This window comes from Epinephelus fuscoguttatus, linkage group LG12, assembly GCF_011397635.1.
Source record: "Epinephelus fuscoguttatus linkage group LG12, E.fuscoguttatus.final_Chr_v1".
NCBI classification, from domain to species: Eukaryota; Metazoa; Chordata; class Actinopteri; order Perciformes; family Serranidae; genus Epinephelus; species Epinephelus fuscoguttatus.
Window position 1 is genome coordinate 15,272,287 of NC_064763.1, and position 17,017 is coordinate 15,289,303.

At 40.8% G+C, this 17,017-nt stretch overlaps 1 protein-coding gene across 1 annotated transcript in view; it reads left to right on the forward strand.

The window, feature by feature from the left end:
• Positions 1-9,294: 9,294 nt before the first annotated feature.
• Positions 9,295-17,017, forward strand: part of capn5b (calpain 5b) — a 74,641-nt gene continuing 66,918 nt past the window's right edge. The window contains exon 1 of the mRNA XM_049591259.1: positions 9,295-9,457. The gene's annotated coding sequence lies outside the window, so the exon portion shown is untranslated. The remainder of the gene's footprint in view (positions 9,458-17,017) is intronic.

Sequence of the window (17,017 nt, forward strand, 5' to 3'; positions counted from 1 at the left end):
GAAGAAAACATGTACGGAGCATAAACTTTTGTTTGCCACAGATCTTATTTTCTGCAATAATCCAAAACCCAATGGAAAAATCCCACAGGCTTTTTGACGAAGGAAACAGGGCAACACTAACTTTGGGTTTAAATAAAAGAAAATGCCTGAAATTAAAAAAGAAAACTAAATTGGAGCAGGAAAGAAATTCTAAAAAAATCCAAAATTCCAAAAATCTTGGATATACCCTGAAACAATTCAAGAGACCTCTGAAAGTTGCTTGAATTTAGTCGTGCTTTTTGAAAGTTTGTGAGTTGGGGAAAAAATTAGGGACTTTCACGTTGATATTTTTGTTACTACTGTTGTTGGCTGTTTGGTGTAGAGTTAGCAGTTAGATGACAGACTGATAGGACCCTAAGTTAATGTCTGTAAATGTCAAGCTAGCAGTCACAAAGAGGAGACAGCTGCCTGGATCTGTTTAATGGTGAACAAATCCAACCACCATCACCTTTACACCTCACTGATTAACACATTGTATCTTGATTGTTTAATCCCTGCAAAAAAACTAACCAAGGTGGATGATGAGACAAAAATGCTTCGGTCAAGCTGTAAATCAGGAGCCTTGTTGTCAGTCTTTGTATTCAGGGTAAAGAGTGTCAGAACATGAATGCCCAAGTCTGAGAGGGCCAGACAAAGTCTATAAACCCATCCAAGTTGAGCAGGTATGGCCGGCATAAAGTGATGACCATTATTTGAACTTAAGCATTAAGCTACGTTCTCTTCTTTTTCTGTCATCGACCTTCGTCCTGTCTTAAAATACAGCTTTTTACGTTGATTTCTAATTGATTTTCAAAGAGCTGCATGCTTTGATGATGCACCATGACGTTCTGTCCTGCAGTGTAAGTTACAAAATCTTTCAATCTTGCAGATCATCACCATCCACACTGATGATTTGTTACCAATAATTAACCACTTTTTCATTTTCCATTCAGACACTTAACTCTGCTGTTCTCCACTGTTGCATAACCGTTTCCCATCCTATTAACAGAATGAAGGCTGCTCTTATTTCTGCCAGCAGGAGGTTCAGAGGTCAGCAGTAACCACATTGGCTGTCACCCTCCGAGACCAACAAACTCCCTCAACGCAGAATTCTGAGAAGTATCCGACCATTCTGATTTCACTGGGCCACCTGTTTACCATTAGTTCTTTTTGTAGATGGATATGAAGACATTTTTCACATAATGACTTCCCCCTGTAGTAAGTCGTGTAAAATAAACCTGCACCTGTTTGGAATAAGTACCAGTTTTTACCTAAACACATCTAGAAAGATCAATTACATACACAAAAGATTATGAAATATTAAAACCACTAAAAGCAACCAAAGGCCACTGAAAATATGTACCTCTTAAAATTGGTATGTGTGGGTGGGTTAGTGTGGAGCATTTAATGGTGGTTGACCAGAAGATGGCGCCAGAGCAGCGCCGCATCAAACATTGATCTGAGTGAGTGAGTGAGGAGCACATGAGCATGAAGGCATCACCTTAAAGTAGTTCAACTAAATCTGCTCGTACTGCCTCTTTCCTTGTTCTTTTAAGACAACACATTTTATTAGTGTATTAAGGCAAGTTTGCACATAGAATGAATTTGTATGACTGCACTGATGTGCGATGTTGAGGGATTTCCTGTCAGCACTTTTTTAAGGACTCACTTGTCACTGATCAGTATCATTACACAGATTACCATGTGCCAATGTATTGACCTGCAGCACACCTTTTAGTGTCATCCATCTCTCCTATGATTGATGTGGTGCGGTTTGACTGATTGCACTTGTATTGCAGAATTGTTCAATGTGGTATTGATTGTTAGGGATTGTTTGTTATTAATGAGGGGGGAGGGGTGGTGCAAAAAGGGGGAGGTATGTGAAATAATGTTTTAAGCACTGGGAAGAGACTTATATTTTTTATTTTGCTTATTTATCTTATAGGAAGGGCATGTTTAGTTTAAAAATTACCAAAATTACACCATTTATCAAAGACAGAAAATGTAAAAACTGGAATTATCGTTGGATTTCCGAATTTCCAACAGATCTTGGACACATCACGTGCAATGAATGCTTATTTTTTAATTAATTAATTTATTTTGTATTTATTTACTTGTTCATTTGACAAGGACAAACGCACAAGACACTGCTTCATATGTAAAATACAAAGTAGATATGATGCATACAGGTTTCTAGCCATGGCTAATTTGCAACCCCTGTCCCTGGTTAGGCTTTTAGAATTAAAACATAAAGTGTAAGATTACTGAGCATGGAGTGATTCAATACAACAATACAACACAACATATACAGTATGTATATGCACAAGGCTTTTTTAAACTTCAGGATTTTGTCCTTAAGTTTTAATTTTCAAAGATCAAAAAGTGAGTTTAAAGAAAATCTAATAACTTAATTTATGGTGGAGGGTCATGCATTTTCCCCCAATGACATGTGGAGACTTGAGAAAAAACATTTGTAGCTTCAGGGAGGAACATAATAAAACATTTCTGTAAATATACTATCAACAACACTCCACCTCCTCTGATAAATAAAGAACAGTCCCTTGATGTGAAGCCCTTGGCCTGGAACAATTACAATGTCATGTTAGTTTGGATTTCACACATGTATATGTAAATATATTGGTATAGGTATATTCAAAGAGACACTTCTCTGTAGTAAACAGCGGTATACAAAGGTCATATATATATATATATATATAAAGATAATCCTTGTTAATATCAGCACAAAATAAAAGCTTCATCAGTAGCTTCAATCTTAATCCAAAAAGGAAATATTTATTTATCTAACTTTCTGCACAGAGCCACTTCAAATGTTCCTGAAACTGCATAATTACATTATCAGATTAAATACCAATTTTATTTTATTTTAATTTTTTTTTAAAGCATGACTGTGATAACGTATCCTAATGTAGAATTATGTACAGTACTTGTGTGAACATTTGAATTTTTACAGTGAATATTTTTTAGGTTTTTGTTGGTACTTTTAGCTACTATAATACCTTTAGCTTCACTCTCTCTTAAAAAAAAATAAAAAAATCTAGTTTTTCTTAAAATATTAGGTTCATCTTGCACATCTCTAAGAAGTTGTGGTTAATCTGTAATAAAGCTTTCAGCTGCTTGACAAAGTTAAAGATTCCTGGTGACCCCAATGCTAAATCTTTATTCTCAGTGTAAATTATAATTAACATATGAATTGTCAGATTTTACATGTTGAACTTTCAAAAAAATGTTTAGTAATTTTATGTAACTTTTTATATTAAATTGAATTTTTTTTATTTATTTTTTTTTAATTCTAATTTATTTTATTTTATTTTATTTCAATTTAATTTAATTTTTTTATTTTGCTGACAGATGTTTCATATGTTGCTACAACACATTTTGAATAAACATGTATAACCAGTAGTGCATGTTAAAGGATAATAAGGTAATACATCATCACATTACATTATTGTCCATATGCAGTACTTAACCACACAGTGTGTCTTGTCCCAAATCCAAAAGCTTCCCATGTTGTTTTTGCTGATACAGTGTTTCTCACACAGAAATATAAATGCTTATTTCTCAGTTCTGTCTCAGGTGTGAGCCTCCATATAGGAAGCTTTGAAAGTGGAAGGCTGTAATTAGGCGGATAGTTTTTTTCTTAATTACAGCATATTGCATCCTCTTGTTATTTGTGACAAAGGGGATTACAGCAGGCCTGTTAGCTGGGCGCATGCGCAGTCTGCAGCACCCCCCTGCCTGCATCCCTATTGGGGACCACTCATGGATGTATAAAGAGAGCTGCTGTCAGACTTGCAAAGGTAATATAGCACTTCCTATTTGTATCTTCAAAATAAAACTCAGTGAGGTATTCTGAGGCAAACTGAAGCCATATACTTTTTAAATTATGATGAATATAGGAAGGATCTTTTTATTCATCAATCACACTTTTGATAGTGCGATTGATGTAACCAAGAATTAATGTTCCAATAAAAACATAAGGAATCACATAGAAGCTGTAACTCTTTTGGATTTCACTTTATGATTAAATTGTTTGGCAGAAAGTTTGGCTAGTTAAAGAGGTTTTCTTTAAAATCTTGCATCGAATATATCCAACAAAAAAGACACTGGAGAGATCTGGATTTGATATTTAATATTCTTGTACTTTATGTGAGTTAAGAATAAGAAACAATCTGACATTTGCAACAGTAGCTCAATCCATAGGGACTTGGCTTGGGAACTGGAGGGTCGTTGGTCCAAGTCCCTGTCCATACCACACATGGAGTGTGGACTGATAGCTGGACAGGTCACTCTGACATCTCTACATTGAATGCATTTATAGGCCCTGTTTGTGCATGTGTGTGTATGTCGGGCCTGTTTGTATGACAGCAGAGTGGAAAAATTAAATTTCCACTCGGGGATTAATAAAGTATTTCTTCTTCTTCCTAAACCCCCCAGACGTCCCTCTCCCCAGCAACTCTTTTCAGCTCCTTCTGGGGGACCCCAAGGTGTTCCCAGGCCAGATGAGATATATAATCCCTCCAGTGTGTTCTGAGTCTGCCCCGGGGCCTCCTACCAGTTGGATGTACCTGGAAAACAAGAGGTGCACAGGAGGATCCTGAACAGGTACCCGAACCACTTCAACTGGATGCTCTTGACACAAAGGAGCAGCGGCCCTACTCCGAGCTCCCTCCGGATGTCTGAGCTCCATACCCTACCCCAGTGCATGCTATTATGATGGAACCTGGTGTGCCTTAGTTACTAGTTATGAAGCACAGTGCGTCTCATTACCATTTCTATGTTATATCCACTTGCAGATGTGCGCAGCTTGTCAGTCTTTGTCAGATTGTCAGATTTTGCACCTAAACTAGCTGCTGTAAATGGTATCGTCTCATTACCTACCTTGCCCTATCTCTAAAGCTGAGCCCAGCCAACCTACGGTGGACACATATTTTGGCAGCTTCTATCCATGATCTCATTCTTTTGGTCACTACCCAAAGCTCATTACCACAGACGAGGGTTAGAACGTAGACGGAACCCTTGAACTGAGAGCTATGCTTTTCGGCTCAGCTCCCTCTTCACCAGGACAGTTGGGCACAGTGCCTGCATTACTGCTGATGCCGGGTGCTCATTTTTACCCTCACTCGTGAACAAGACCCCAAGATACTTTAACTCCCTAGCTTGGGGCAGCAGCTTTCTCCCAACCCAGAGGGGCAATCCAATGTTTTCCAGCAGCGAACCATGCCCTCAGACTTGTAGGTGCTGACTCTCATCGTGACGGTTTCACACTTGGCTGCAAACTGCTGCAGTGCATGCAGGAGGTTATCATCTGCAAAAAGCAGAGATGCAATTCTGAGGGCCCCAAACCGGATCCCTTCCTCCCCCCTGCTGCGGCTTGAGATGTTGTCCATGAATATCACGAACAGAGTTGGTGAGAAGGGACAACCCTGGCAGAGGCCATCAGCCACTGAGAACATGTCTGATTTTACGCTGAGTATGTGGACACACACAGGGACTTGGATTATTCAGTGTCTATAATGTTAATATATTTTTGTTTGTTCAATAAAAGATTTACTGTTGTTGATTTTGATTTTATTTTATTTTATTCTATTTTATTTTCAGAGACAAGCCATTAACTACATGAAATGATCAGGAAGGGCAGACTGGTGTCAATGGTAGAACGACCAACGGCTGACCGTTAGCTAACTTGTCAGGACAGTTTCCTCTTCATTTACGCACCCAACAATTACGAAATAACATGAGCATCCATTTGGAGTTTTGTTTCTGGAAACCTGGCAAATGTAAGTCCAATACCCACCCTTCTATTCACTCTGTTTTTGACCTCCTCTAGTTATCTCCAGTGGGAACTATTTGTTAAGCTAGCTAGCTAGCTGCTAACTGCTCCGCTAACAATGTGTTCAATTGTCAGCTAATCTTAGCATGACTTTGTTTGCTGTTTGGTGCTGGGCAGATAATATATTTGAGGATTGTGAGGTTTTTTTTGTTTTGTTTTGTTTTTTCAGAAAATAGCCAAAAGGTGAACGAAAAGTGTAAAGTCGAGGGACAGTATTCATTTAATTGATGAAAACTACTCTTAAACAGCCATGTTTTCAGTGGCGAAGACGTTGACAAGCTAAAATAGATCTTGATATTAATAAATTTGACGGGATGAAAATGTTGGTGATGGAATATTGGACATTCAAAATGTGAGCATCCAGATTTATCATTTTAAAGATAAGATTATATTATGAAACATATTAGAAAAATGTTTTGAACTAGAAAACAAATAAATGGCCGTATGAGATCAGACTGCCAACTGGCTGGTTAACTCCAGAAAATAGTCTGCACCCAGATGTTTCGCTAGCCTACAAGCACTCTCACCAGAGCACCATCAGCCGTTGGTGCGAGTTGTGAGCTGCAATTCAGCAGTAAATAATCAGCTGTGAGTGTCTGACTGTGGATGGTGGAGCTGTTTAACGGATTTGTTTAATTTTTTATTTGTAGCGGTGACTGTTAGCAGCTAACTCCACTAATTAGCCAGTGACTGGCAGCGGAACGAGCAGCCACTGGCCGCTGGTCTTGACATCTGTTGATCTGGAGATCAGTTTAAACCTCCAGTCTAACATGTTGCAGATTAAGAAAGAATTCAGGCTGAAATAAAGTTATTTTTCTGCTTTACAATGAACCAGGGTACAAATCATAGTTGTCCCAGATCAGTTATTTAAGTGGTGTCATGATGACCATAAATAAAGATATTATGAGCTTCTCAAATGATAACCAGTAAAATTGCACTCATCCCGTAAACCTGTCAAAACGTCTGCTGGAGAAATGTACCCTTGTGAATGTGTAGAAATTATTTGTAGATGTGGGAAAAATATATATCTAAATTAGTGTTGCAGCCATATACCAGTTTTAAGGTATACCATAATATAAAAGTTGCCTTTTATCACTCCGTATACATTAGCTTAACTACTGTATCATATTGGGAAGGAGAATCATTATTTTGAGTTATTTTCAAAGGGGAAGCTTTTTACACATACTCCCATTACAAAATGGTTTCAAGTTTCAGTTATAGTAATAAAATATTTGTTGAACCAAAAGTAGCCCTTCTGTTTTTACTCCTTTAAGAATCATTCTGTGATGTGTGTGATGATAATATAAATTCTGTAATAACTTGATAGTGTGAACCCTGGATTTTAATCTCATATCTTTGCAACCCTAATCTCAGTGAAATTTTTATACAATCTGTTACCTTGATTCTAATTTCTGATCCCTGTCTTTGCCAAACTGGATGAGTTTAAAGAGGGAAAAACAACATTTTGACTATGTGTAATGACTAAAGGTTGACCAAACTGCTATGACTTTTTGTCAAATAAAACTAGACTAACATTATGAAGAATAAAAATGACTAAATGTGACTCAAACTAATAAGCATCTAAAGACTAGGACTAAATATAATTTAGCTTCCAGAATTAACACTGAATAGATAATATATTATAATGATATTCAATAATGTCCTCCTGAGACCCGCATTTTTGTTTGGTTAGCATTTTTAATTTCTCCTAGCTATCTAGGGTTAGTAGGACCTGGTCAGTATAAGAAAATAAACATTTTCAATGCTAAGAAAGTCCTTATATCCTCATACGTGAAGATTATAAAGTCTCAACATCCTCAAACAAGACAATGATAAAGTCCCAATGTACCTCAACGAGCTGATGATAATTTCATTATGTCTTCAAATGAGTACTTTCTAAATAACAGCTTCTTGTCTTGTTACTGTTGCTAAAATTGGTCAAATTTGTTGCTATATCAGACTACAAACATTATTATTCATTCATTCACATTCATTCATTCAAGTTTCAACCATAAAATTTGATTAAGTTTTGGTAGACCTTGTCCACATTTGTGTTGTGGTCGGCTGCAGACTAGTCTGAGTGGGCTGAAGTTCGCTGCATAGATCAGCCTCTCATTGGGTGGAATGAGCCACCCGCTGAAGTCCCGCCCTACTACCTCCGGTTGCAGTTTTCAACACGTCCTTTACTAACTTTTGCAGTGTTTGATCTTGCGGGGATGTAGCCATTTTTCTGCCATGGTTCGCGTCCTGTAGGCGATATTTTTGTGGGCGTGTTACACCAAAACCTGTTTCCCCTGGCAATATTTTTGCAAGCGCACCGTTGCTGTGGCACCGCCCAGAACGATTGTGATTGGTTGAAAGAAATACAAGCGGCCAGGGTGTTTTTTTCTCCAATCTTAAAGTGAGAGTCGGCCCAGCCAGACCTGGTGAGCGAGACTAGCTGCAGACTGACTTGGCAGAGATGGCTGTCTTGGTTTTACATAGATTGGTGTATTGTGGTCTTACTGCCACTAGATGGCACAAAAAAGTGTCCACAAATGAGGACAATAGGTCAAAGTTAAGTAGAATTAAGTCCCAATCCCTTTTCTACCCCTTAAATCTTCCACTTGGTATTGAGTGCCTATGTTTGCGAGATAACCCTTGATAAAGGAAGTGAGAAATATTAGGGTAGAGATCTTTCCCTAAGAAATGAGACACCACTTCATGCAAATAGGCGTGGCCGTCATGCGTAGTAGCGATGCAAGATACTGGTAGTCATTCAGGTTTGAAGATGCCAGCTCCAGCGCTTGTATAGTGGCGTGTGCTATGTTTATGCTTCTCCGTCTGATGAATCAACGGAGAAGAAATGCTGAAAACAGGAGGCGCCTACGACGTCTTCTAGTTCTTTTCGATTTTGTTCAGGTAAGTCGATTTGTTTAAATATTTTGACGATGTGTTCAACCAAGTTCCTGATGAGTTTACGCTGGTCCAACCATCTGTTGTCTGTATTGCCTACATTCCGATCGTACAGTAACAAATTGTTTTCCAAAACTTGCCAAAGTTGCTGACTTCATCTTCCACTTCGCTGAAAGTGTGGGTCTGGGCTCCCTTGGAATCTAGGGCGGGTTTTAAGTGTTGGAAACCACTTCCACTTTCTCAATACTGTTTTGGAACACCACTAGCCTAAACATGAACCCGCACAACTAACTGCAAGTGGGTAAGTGTGGGTATTGTAAACCCAAAATGTGATGTCCTCTGTGAGGACACAGGGTCTCAGGAGGATATTTAAATCAGCTTCCATGGACATGAAAGCAGATTTTAATATTGCGAGAAAATGATATAAATACACTCGCCAACGTGACAGTTTTAAATCGTTTTATTTTGAAATGAGGAGAACTCAACTTCCGGTTTCCGTGCCGTCTCCTCCGCGGCAGCTCGACGCTGTTCGGGTGAGGAGAGGAGAGAGCGGTGCTCCGCCAGCGGACCAGGGAGAGAGAGAGCGTGGTGAGGAATCCCAGCAGCCCCAGGAGAGCGAGAGCCGGACCGGCTGGACCCCCGGAGGAAGACCCGAGAGAGAACCACGTTGCCACGGGAGAGGCCTCTGTTCAGGTAACCGTGCCGTGAAACTGGTTCATACTGCTTCCCGGGGCAGGCAGGTGCTCTGGAGGGCTGCTGGAGATGGAGAGGCGGCGGTCGGCGAGCCGCACGAAGCTGCTTGAGAAATCTCAGGAGATCCGAGATCCTATTACTTACTTACCGTAGCCGTGTGATGTGGCCTTATGGCCTCTCTGACCGGGGTTGCTGAGTCGATGACGTGTGGTGAGGGTGAGAGTAGGGGTGATAGGAGATATTTGTCAAACCACCGTGTTGTACCGGTGTGAAACGGGCTATACGTTCTTACTTTGCGCAAAAATAGCGGCATATATCGGATATCAGAGCTGCTGTCCCCGCTGAGCTCCGTCTCTCTGTGTGCTGCTGCTGAGCTTTGTTTTCATATCCAGCAGGAATATATGGGCGTTATTAGGGTATGGCAAAGGTGGGGCTTTCACGGTGCTATCTTAAATTTTGTTTTTATAATTGTAATGCACAGCAAAGATAAAGCTACAGTTGCCATAAATCTATACGGATCTGATAATAACAGTGTTCAGGGGCAGTGATATCCCCAAGCTCATAGTTTAGTAACATATTATTCAGACTCAGTACCAGTTAGCATTAATGGTGGAAGGCTTTGTAAGTTTTGCTGTCAGCTGCAATCAAACTTGTTTATGTGTCTCGTTCTGCACGCCTTTACCAGCTCTCTCTGATGCTGTGGAGCCTGTTTTCCTCTGCATGAGGAGCAATAAATTAATAATTTCCAGAAGTGTATTGTTCTGCAGAGCACTAAGAGAGGACTGAACGCACATTAATAGTCTATGCCCATGTGTAAGCTCCAGTTTAGGCTACTTGCCAGGGGTAATGGTCCAAAAAGTGGAGTCTTGAGACTCCCTGCAGGTCTTATAGAGGTTTAAACCAGGGCTAAAATCATTATTAATTGTCGGGGGACTTTCAACAGTGGCTGATTTAATAGCAGACTCATTTCTTAAATCTCTGATTGATATACAGTCCAATTTAATACTAATATAACAGCAGCAATTGTTCAGTATAGATCTCTAAAATTAATTCTGCATGGCTCGGCACTATTAGTAAGATACCTAAAGATTTAAAAAAAAAAATGTCAAAACCTGTTAATGTTATCCTAAAATGTGTCTGGCAGTATTATTCATGAGAAAGAAAAACAATATCCCACGTGACTGAACCACAAGAAAAATCAATGCTTCATCAGGATGTGGCTCTAATAATGAGTGCATAGAAGCCTCGTGTTTCATGGTGTTACCAGAGCAAATAAAGTAGGATATAACTTGGCTTTTTTTTATAAGAGCTTCTCTCCCTCACATCAACACATCTGAGGGAGTTCACAGCAGGTAACTGGGCACTATGCCATCCAAATGTACGGGCGGTCATGTGACAACAGGAATTAAAGTGCAGAAATTGAGCTGAGTGCACTTGTAAGCAGAGGAAAGTGACTTTTGGTGCAAGTGTCGTATGTCATGGCCAAGCCTACAGTAGCTGGCAGCAGGAGAAGATACTGCAGAGAGGAGATCACGATGCTGGGAGGATGGGAAGCTGGGATAGCCCTCCTCCCTGATGCAGGAGGGAGGGAGGGAGGGAGGGGTGAGGACGGGGGGTGGATGAGGGATGGTCTGGCGCACCCCTCCCTCCCTTCTCTCTCTGTCTTTCTTCTCTCCCACTTTGTCTCTCTGCCTCTCTCTCCGTGGTATACTGGTGCATTACTGCTCACTGTTCACTTCTCGGAGTGTAATCAGTCTGTCAGCAGCAGCAGACTCAATCAGTCACTCTCCCAGCACCACCAGCACCAACACTCGAACACACTCCTCCCTGATCCCTGACCAGAACACTGCCAGAACCTGCTGCTGCCTGCTGTGCACAGTAATGAGGTGATGCTCACAGTTCTGTGAGCAGTTATCATCATGATATCTAATCGGGAAGCACATTCAGATCACTGTAACGATCTTTTTACGGACTCAAAGAGTAGCTGTGATTTCTTTTGTCCCTTATCTCTGATGGCATCATTATCAGCATCCAATCTTCATATACTTTGTCTCTAATATTTGTATCATTCTTTGGGCCGCTGTATGATTTGTTTATCCTTTTTCATTTCTAAGAGTGAGTTGATTCGTGCTCGCGGTATTGAAATGGTCACCCCACACAGAAACTCAGTAGCCTTGAGTCAGTAGCAACAACACGGCCACATCATACCCAGAATAAAACAGTTAAAGTAACAGGCTCTCCTCCCTGTGATGTCAGGCAGCATGTGGGCCTACACAGCATTATCCTGGTGATACTGTCTCCCTGGATATAAGTAAATTTGACTCTTTTTAGACCAGTTGATTGGTCAGAAGGAAAGCTGTCTGCTCAGGGCTGAACGCTCTGGTCCCATTCTGTGTTGTGACAAGGGAGCTGTCCATGGTGCTGATCAGTTTGCACCGTGTGGTTCTTAGATTAATGCTGTCCATGGTTCTGAAAAGCCCATTGCTGCACTGCCTTTTCACACGTCCACTTTCTTCCTACACATGATTAGCTGCATCTGGCATGTCTAGCCAATCAGAAGCAGGGGTAGGTTTTACAGTTTAGACCAGCCTGGAGTGTTAGGCCAGTCTTAACTTTGCTCTTAGATATGTCTAATGCAAGTTAGGGCTGCAGCCGCTGGTAAATGTCAGGCCGTTGGTGAGCATCTGTCGCCTTAGTTTGCACGGTGTGTCCCACATCGTCGGCGCTAGTTGACCCTTGTTGGCTTTTTTTGGCAGATTCAGCATGTTGAGTCAGCATCACAGACAGCGCAGCCTGTCAGTGAATGAAATCACTTTGATTGGCAGTTCAGCTCAGCACATGAGAAGCGAAATGAAAATGACTGAAGTCACGAGGGCGTGAGATCAAAACAAAGTTGTTAAATAAGATAAGATTATGTTTTTTAATCATGGAGCTCGTTTGTATTAATGTTTGCTAGTGCCAGTAAATATCCTTTTTCTTTTCAACATTGTGCTGTTGTTGTGCTAACTGGTTAATTAGCTTCTTGAATCTGTTCTGTTGGTCTTCCACTTTCCCTTTTTGAACTACAAATACAGACAACTGCTGCCTGATGGTGTGGAGAGTTATTTCCTCTCACATAGACACAGATTGTTCGTGCTAAGTGGCCATTGGCTGCAGTATTTGTGGTGTGTTTAGTTGCAACTTTTTGGCCAAGACACAGGCGTTGTGAGGTGACCCAACAGTTGGCCTTTGTCGCCACTAGCACTTTGATGTTAGTTTGCTGTGTGTTGGCCTTAAGACAGTGTCAGAAATAAAGTGAGAATTACTGTAAGCATAAGGCGTTAAAACATTCACCTCTAGTATTAAAGCAAATTCACATCATCACACTGTGTGGAGTGCAAGTTTGAAGAAATTTGAACGACGTATTCACAGCCTCAACCAACAGCAAAGAAGTATGTGTAGAGGAGACAGTGATTTTTCTTGTGTCTAAACAGTTAATATTGTATGATATTTGCGGTGAAAAATACAAACAGCCCGTATGAGTGATGCTCCCTGGCTAGCAGTGAGTCAGGACATGCGCATGGAACATAACAAAATGGAAAATGCACCAATATAACCTCATATTTTGTCGTATTTATCCGCAAGCTAGCTAGCATTCTTTTTTTTTGTGTGTGCTTCATCTCTGGTACTGGCCAAATTCTGCACAGATATCACCCTGGCAGGGTTGGAAATTAACTTTTTTTAATTAACTTTTTATCCATCTGCCACTGTGGCTGGTAGATTTCCAAAGTCTACCAGCAAATCAGTAGATTGGCATGTTTTTGGCTGGCGTAGTAGCCACTTGGCTATTTTACCAGCATTTGGCTGGTGCTTATTTCCAACCCTGACCGTGCCCTAACTCTGGACTGAAGAGCCATGTTTCCATGGTAGCAGTCAGTGACACCTGCTGACAACTGGCACCAAACGACAAAACAAAAATTTGTGGTTTGTTGACAGTAGTGTGAAGCGACTAATGAGAAGGGAAGGAGTTTTTCAAGATCGCAGTAACCTGTTGGAAATATGCAGTACTGAGGTGATCGTTGGTCCAAAGAAAGCTATCTGATCCCAGTGAAATGTCTGTGTAACTGGTGAATTGTTCCCACAAATAAAACATTTGAAGCAGTTGTATTTTTCATAATTAACTCAAAGTGTCTATAATTAGGGTTAGGTACCATTTACATTTGAACCAGTACCGGTTCTGGTACCTGGAACTTGGTACCGATACACAATGGTACCTTTTTTCAGTACTTCACTTTCTGTGTAATAACAAAAATGTGTTTCTTTAACAAGCTGCAGAGGTGATGTAGTAAACTAAAATGCATCTCTGCTCCTCTGCTCTTTTCTGATCACATGTAGAGATAATCATCTGTCTTGGTCTGTTGGTCTGTTTGCGCACGCACGCGCGCGTGTGTGTGTGTGTGTGTGTGTGTGTATATATGTGTGTGTGTGTACCAGACACTGAAACTAACGCGGTAGATCGGTACTGTTGCGATAGCAGATTGTCTCTCTGGAGTTCTGAGTTCCCAGCTTCAGGGCGCCAACACTTCCTGTCTGAAGTTGAACCTGGCAGCTCCGCGGAGCTCCATGGCTGGCTTCCAGGTGTGAGGCGCTTTGTGGCACTTCCGCCTCTTGTCTAAACAGGGCATTCTCACCCAGATGTGCTCTGAGGTACCGCCTCTTGGCACAGATGGATTTAAGGTGAATCAATACTCGGCAATACCAGCATCATTCAGATGGTACTCGTAAATGTACTGATTTGGGTACCCAACCTTAGCTGTAATCAATAGTTTTACATTAACTATCAAAGACAGGGTTACTTTAATATAAAGCCGTCGCTTGTAGTGAGATTATCGCCAGACTCTGCAGCTCCTCTCACAGCTCTACAGGTCAACCAAAACAATGAGCTAAAAGATACTATAAGCCTATATAAGATACTATATAACAATGAGCTAAAAGATACTATAAGCCCTGTAGAGCTCTACAGGGCTTATAGTATCTTTTAGCTCATTGTTTTGGTTGACCTGTAGAGCTGTGAGAGGAGCTGCAGAGTCTGAACCTGAAGTTACAGGGAGCTCTACAGGGCTTATAGTATCTTTTAGCTCATTGTTTTGGTTGACCTGTAACTTCAGGTTTACTCTCACCGCTCTCTCATATGGCAACATTTCCAGCAACAGTAGGCAGCTGTTGCAGACAAAGTCGGCGACTTGCTGGTGAACACAGTGAAGCATTTATCAGCCACAGAGTCAGATATTTCCCTCAGGAGTTAGGTGGCTAGGAACACGACTCCAATTGAATGCTAATGTTCCCCTGTAATGTGTAAATAGGCAACCGGTTGCTAATGCGATTGTCCTATCAACTTTTAAAGGTGATAATATGTCAGTCTGGTGTTTATAGCTTGTTTGTGCACCCACAAGTGCCCAAACAAATCAGTTACTGCAGGTTATGGAACAATATACATTTACAAACACACCTTTCTATATCACTGCTTTGTGCACCAATAGTGTCACATCACCATAGATACCAAAGAGGTATGCGTGCAATCCATGAATCAATTTGACAGTTACGTCTTTTAAAATTCTGCTATTATATCATTATCAAAACTCTGTGGTGCTGTGGTGCTTTTGCAGGATACTGTACAGTGCGACAGCAGTAGAATGAGATGAATGTTGACATCTGCTGACCAGCAGTTACTCCTGCTCAGTAAGGCTAGCATAGCAGAATGAAGCCAGGGCAGTTTGCAATCTGGAGCGATGCTCATATTCAGCCATTTGTTTGTGTGTGTGTGTGTGTGTGTGTGTGTGTGTGTGTGTGTGTGTTATTCAATCGCAGCAAAGATCATAGCCCGGTCTGGGACTGAGAGTGGTTTATTAGGACTGCTTCGGCCTCCAACTTCACAAGATGACAGGCTTCTAATACAGCTCAGTAAACAATCAGCGCAACACTGGAGGACGAGCTTTGCACACAGTCAGAAATGAGGAAGCATTATGAATTATTTGTTATCCTGGATCAACACGTTGGAGCTGAAGTGTATCTGATGATTAATACACACTGCTAGAAACACTGCATTACACGCTGTATTATTATGTCCATGGTGCTTCCATCTGTTGGAAGGGGCACTTTGTTTCCCTGCACTCGCTCCTCAGAGTATTGATCATTGATGGAGCAGCGTTTCCCTCCAGCTTTTCAACTCTCTTCTCTGCAGGAGCTGTCACTTCTGAGTCATGACTCAACTGTTTTGAAAGGACTGCATCATCTGTCAGTCACATATTCCTTAACTGTCATTTCATTCTCAGCAGAGGTTTCCCTCCTCTACAACATGTTATTTCTCATTTTTTAGACTGTTTTACACTTTCCTTAAAACACAGTTGGTGATCAAATAACGTGGTATGATAAATGACGAGAGTGCCATCATGCCAGCATCCACGCTTTCACAGCCATCTTGTCTCTCTTTGGTATTAATTGCCCATTATCTCGCAAATGTCACAAACAAACTGGCCACTTTTATCCGCTTTATGACTAATAGATTTCCTCCAGTCTCCTGTGGATTGTTGCAGTCCCATTCTTCCTGAAGCGTGGGCAGTTTTTAATGCATTTCCACCTTTCAGTACTTTCCCATCTGTTTTGCTTCCCCACTTGTAGGAGAAGGCTGAGGTCTTATATCATCACACATCACGTCTTCCCGAAACATCTGTCTGCAGTCCAACAGCATTTTTTCCACATTAGAGCATCTGTGCCCACTTATAGAGTGGGGAAAGTTCTGTGCCTTCACTTTTTGCGATGCTAATATCAAACTGATACCAGTGCTGTCACCGACCATCAGATGTTATGTGACAGTTTGTGGCGTGTGCAGAAACTACCACAGCTCAGAGATGTTCACATATTTCAGAAACATATGCATTAAAGTGTGTTAACAACGGGCATTTAACACATTGACTAGGGTCAGATAAGACTGTTCATACAAGCCTGATATGAAAATGACAAATGAAGCAATTGATGGTAAGATAGTCTGAAATATATCAAGACTTGTGTACATCACGTAGAGCAGAAATGTCAAGCATGGATGACTTTCATTTAGAGCAGAGACACATGGCATCCCAAGATGCTGCGCAATTTGTCACACTCGTACACAATTTAAAAATAATTGATCTAAATGAATTAGTCATAACAGGAACAACAGTGCATAACAGGAGTGTCAGTCTGAAAAAGACTAATGTCTGTTAGTTGTTCAGTAGATATAGAAAAACATCTCCAGAGGGGACACAATCAGAATACTTATTAATGAGATAAATAGCCCTCACACTTACCAAACCTACTCATTGATCAATCAATCAATGAGTTGACCTCAAAGCTGTTGCTTCTACTGTTACGTCATGTCAACAAACCAAGTAGCGTAGCTTGTTATTAGTGGTGGTCCTTTACCTTACCAGAAACTTTCAGCACCCTGGCATCTCCCTTTAGTCAGCTGCTCCTGTATTCTGATTTTTGTCGTGAAATAAGGAGGTTTCGTATAGAAAACACTTAATTTCATCGTCATGAATCAGC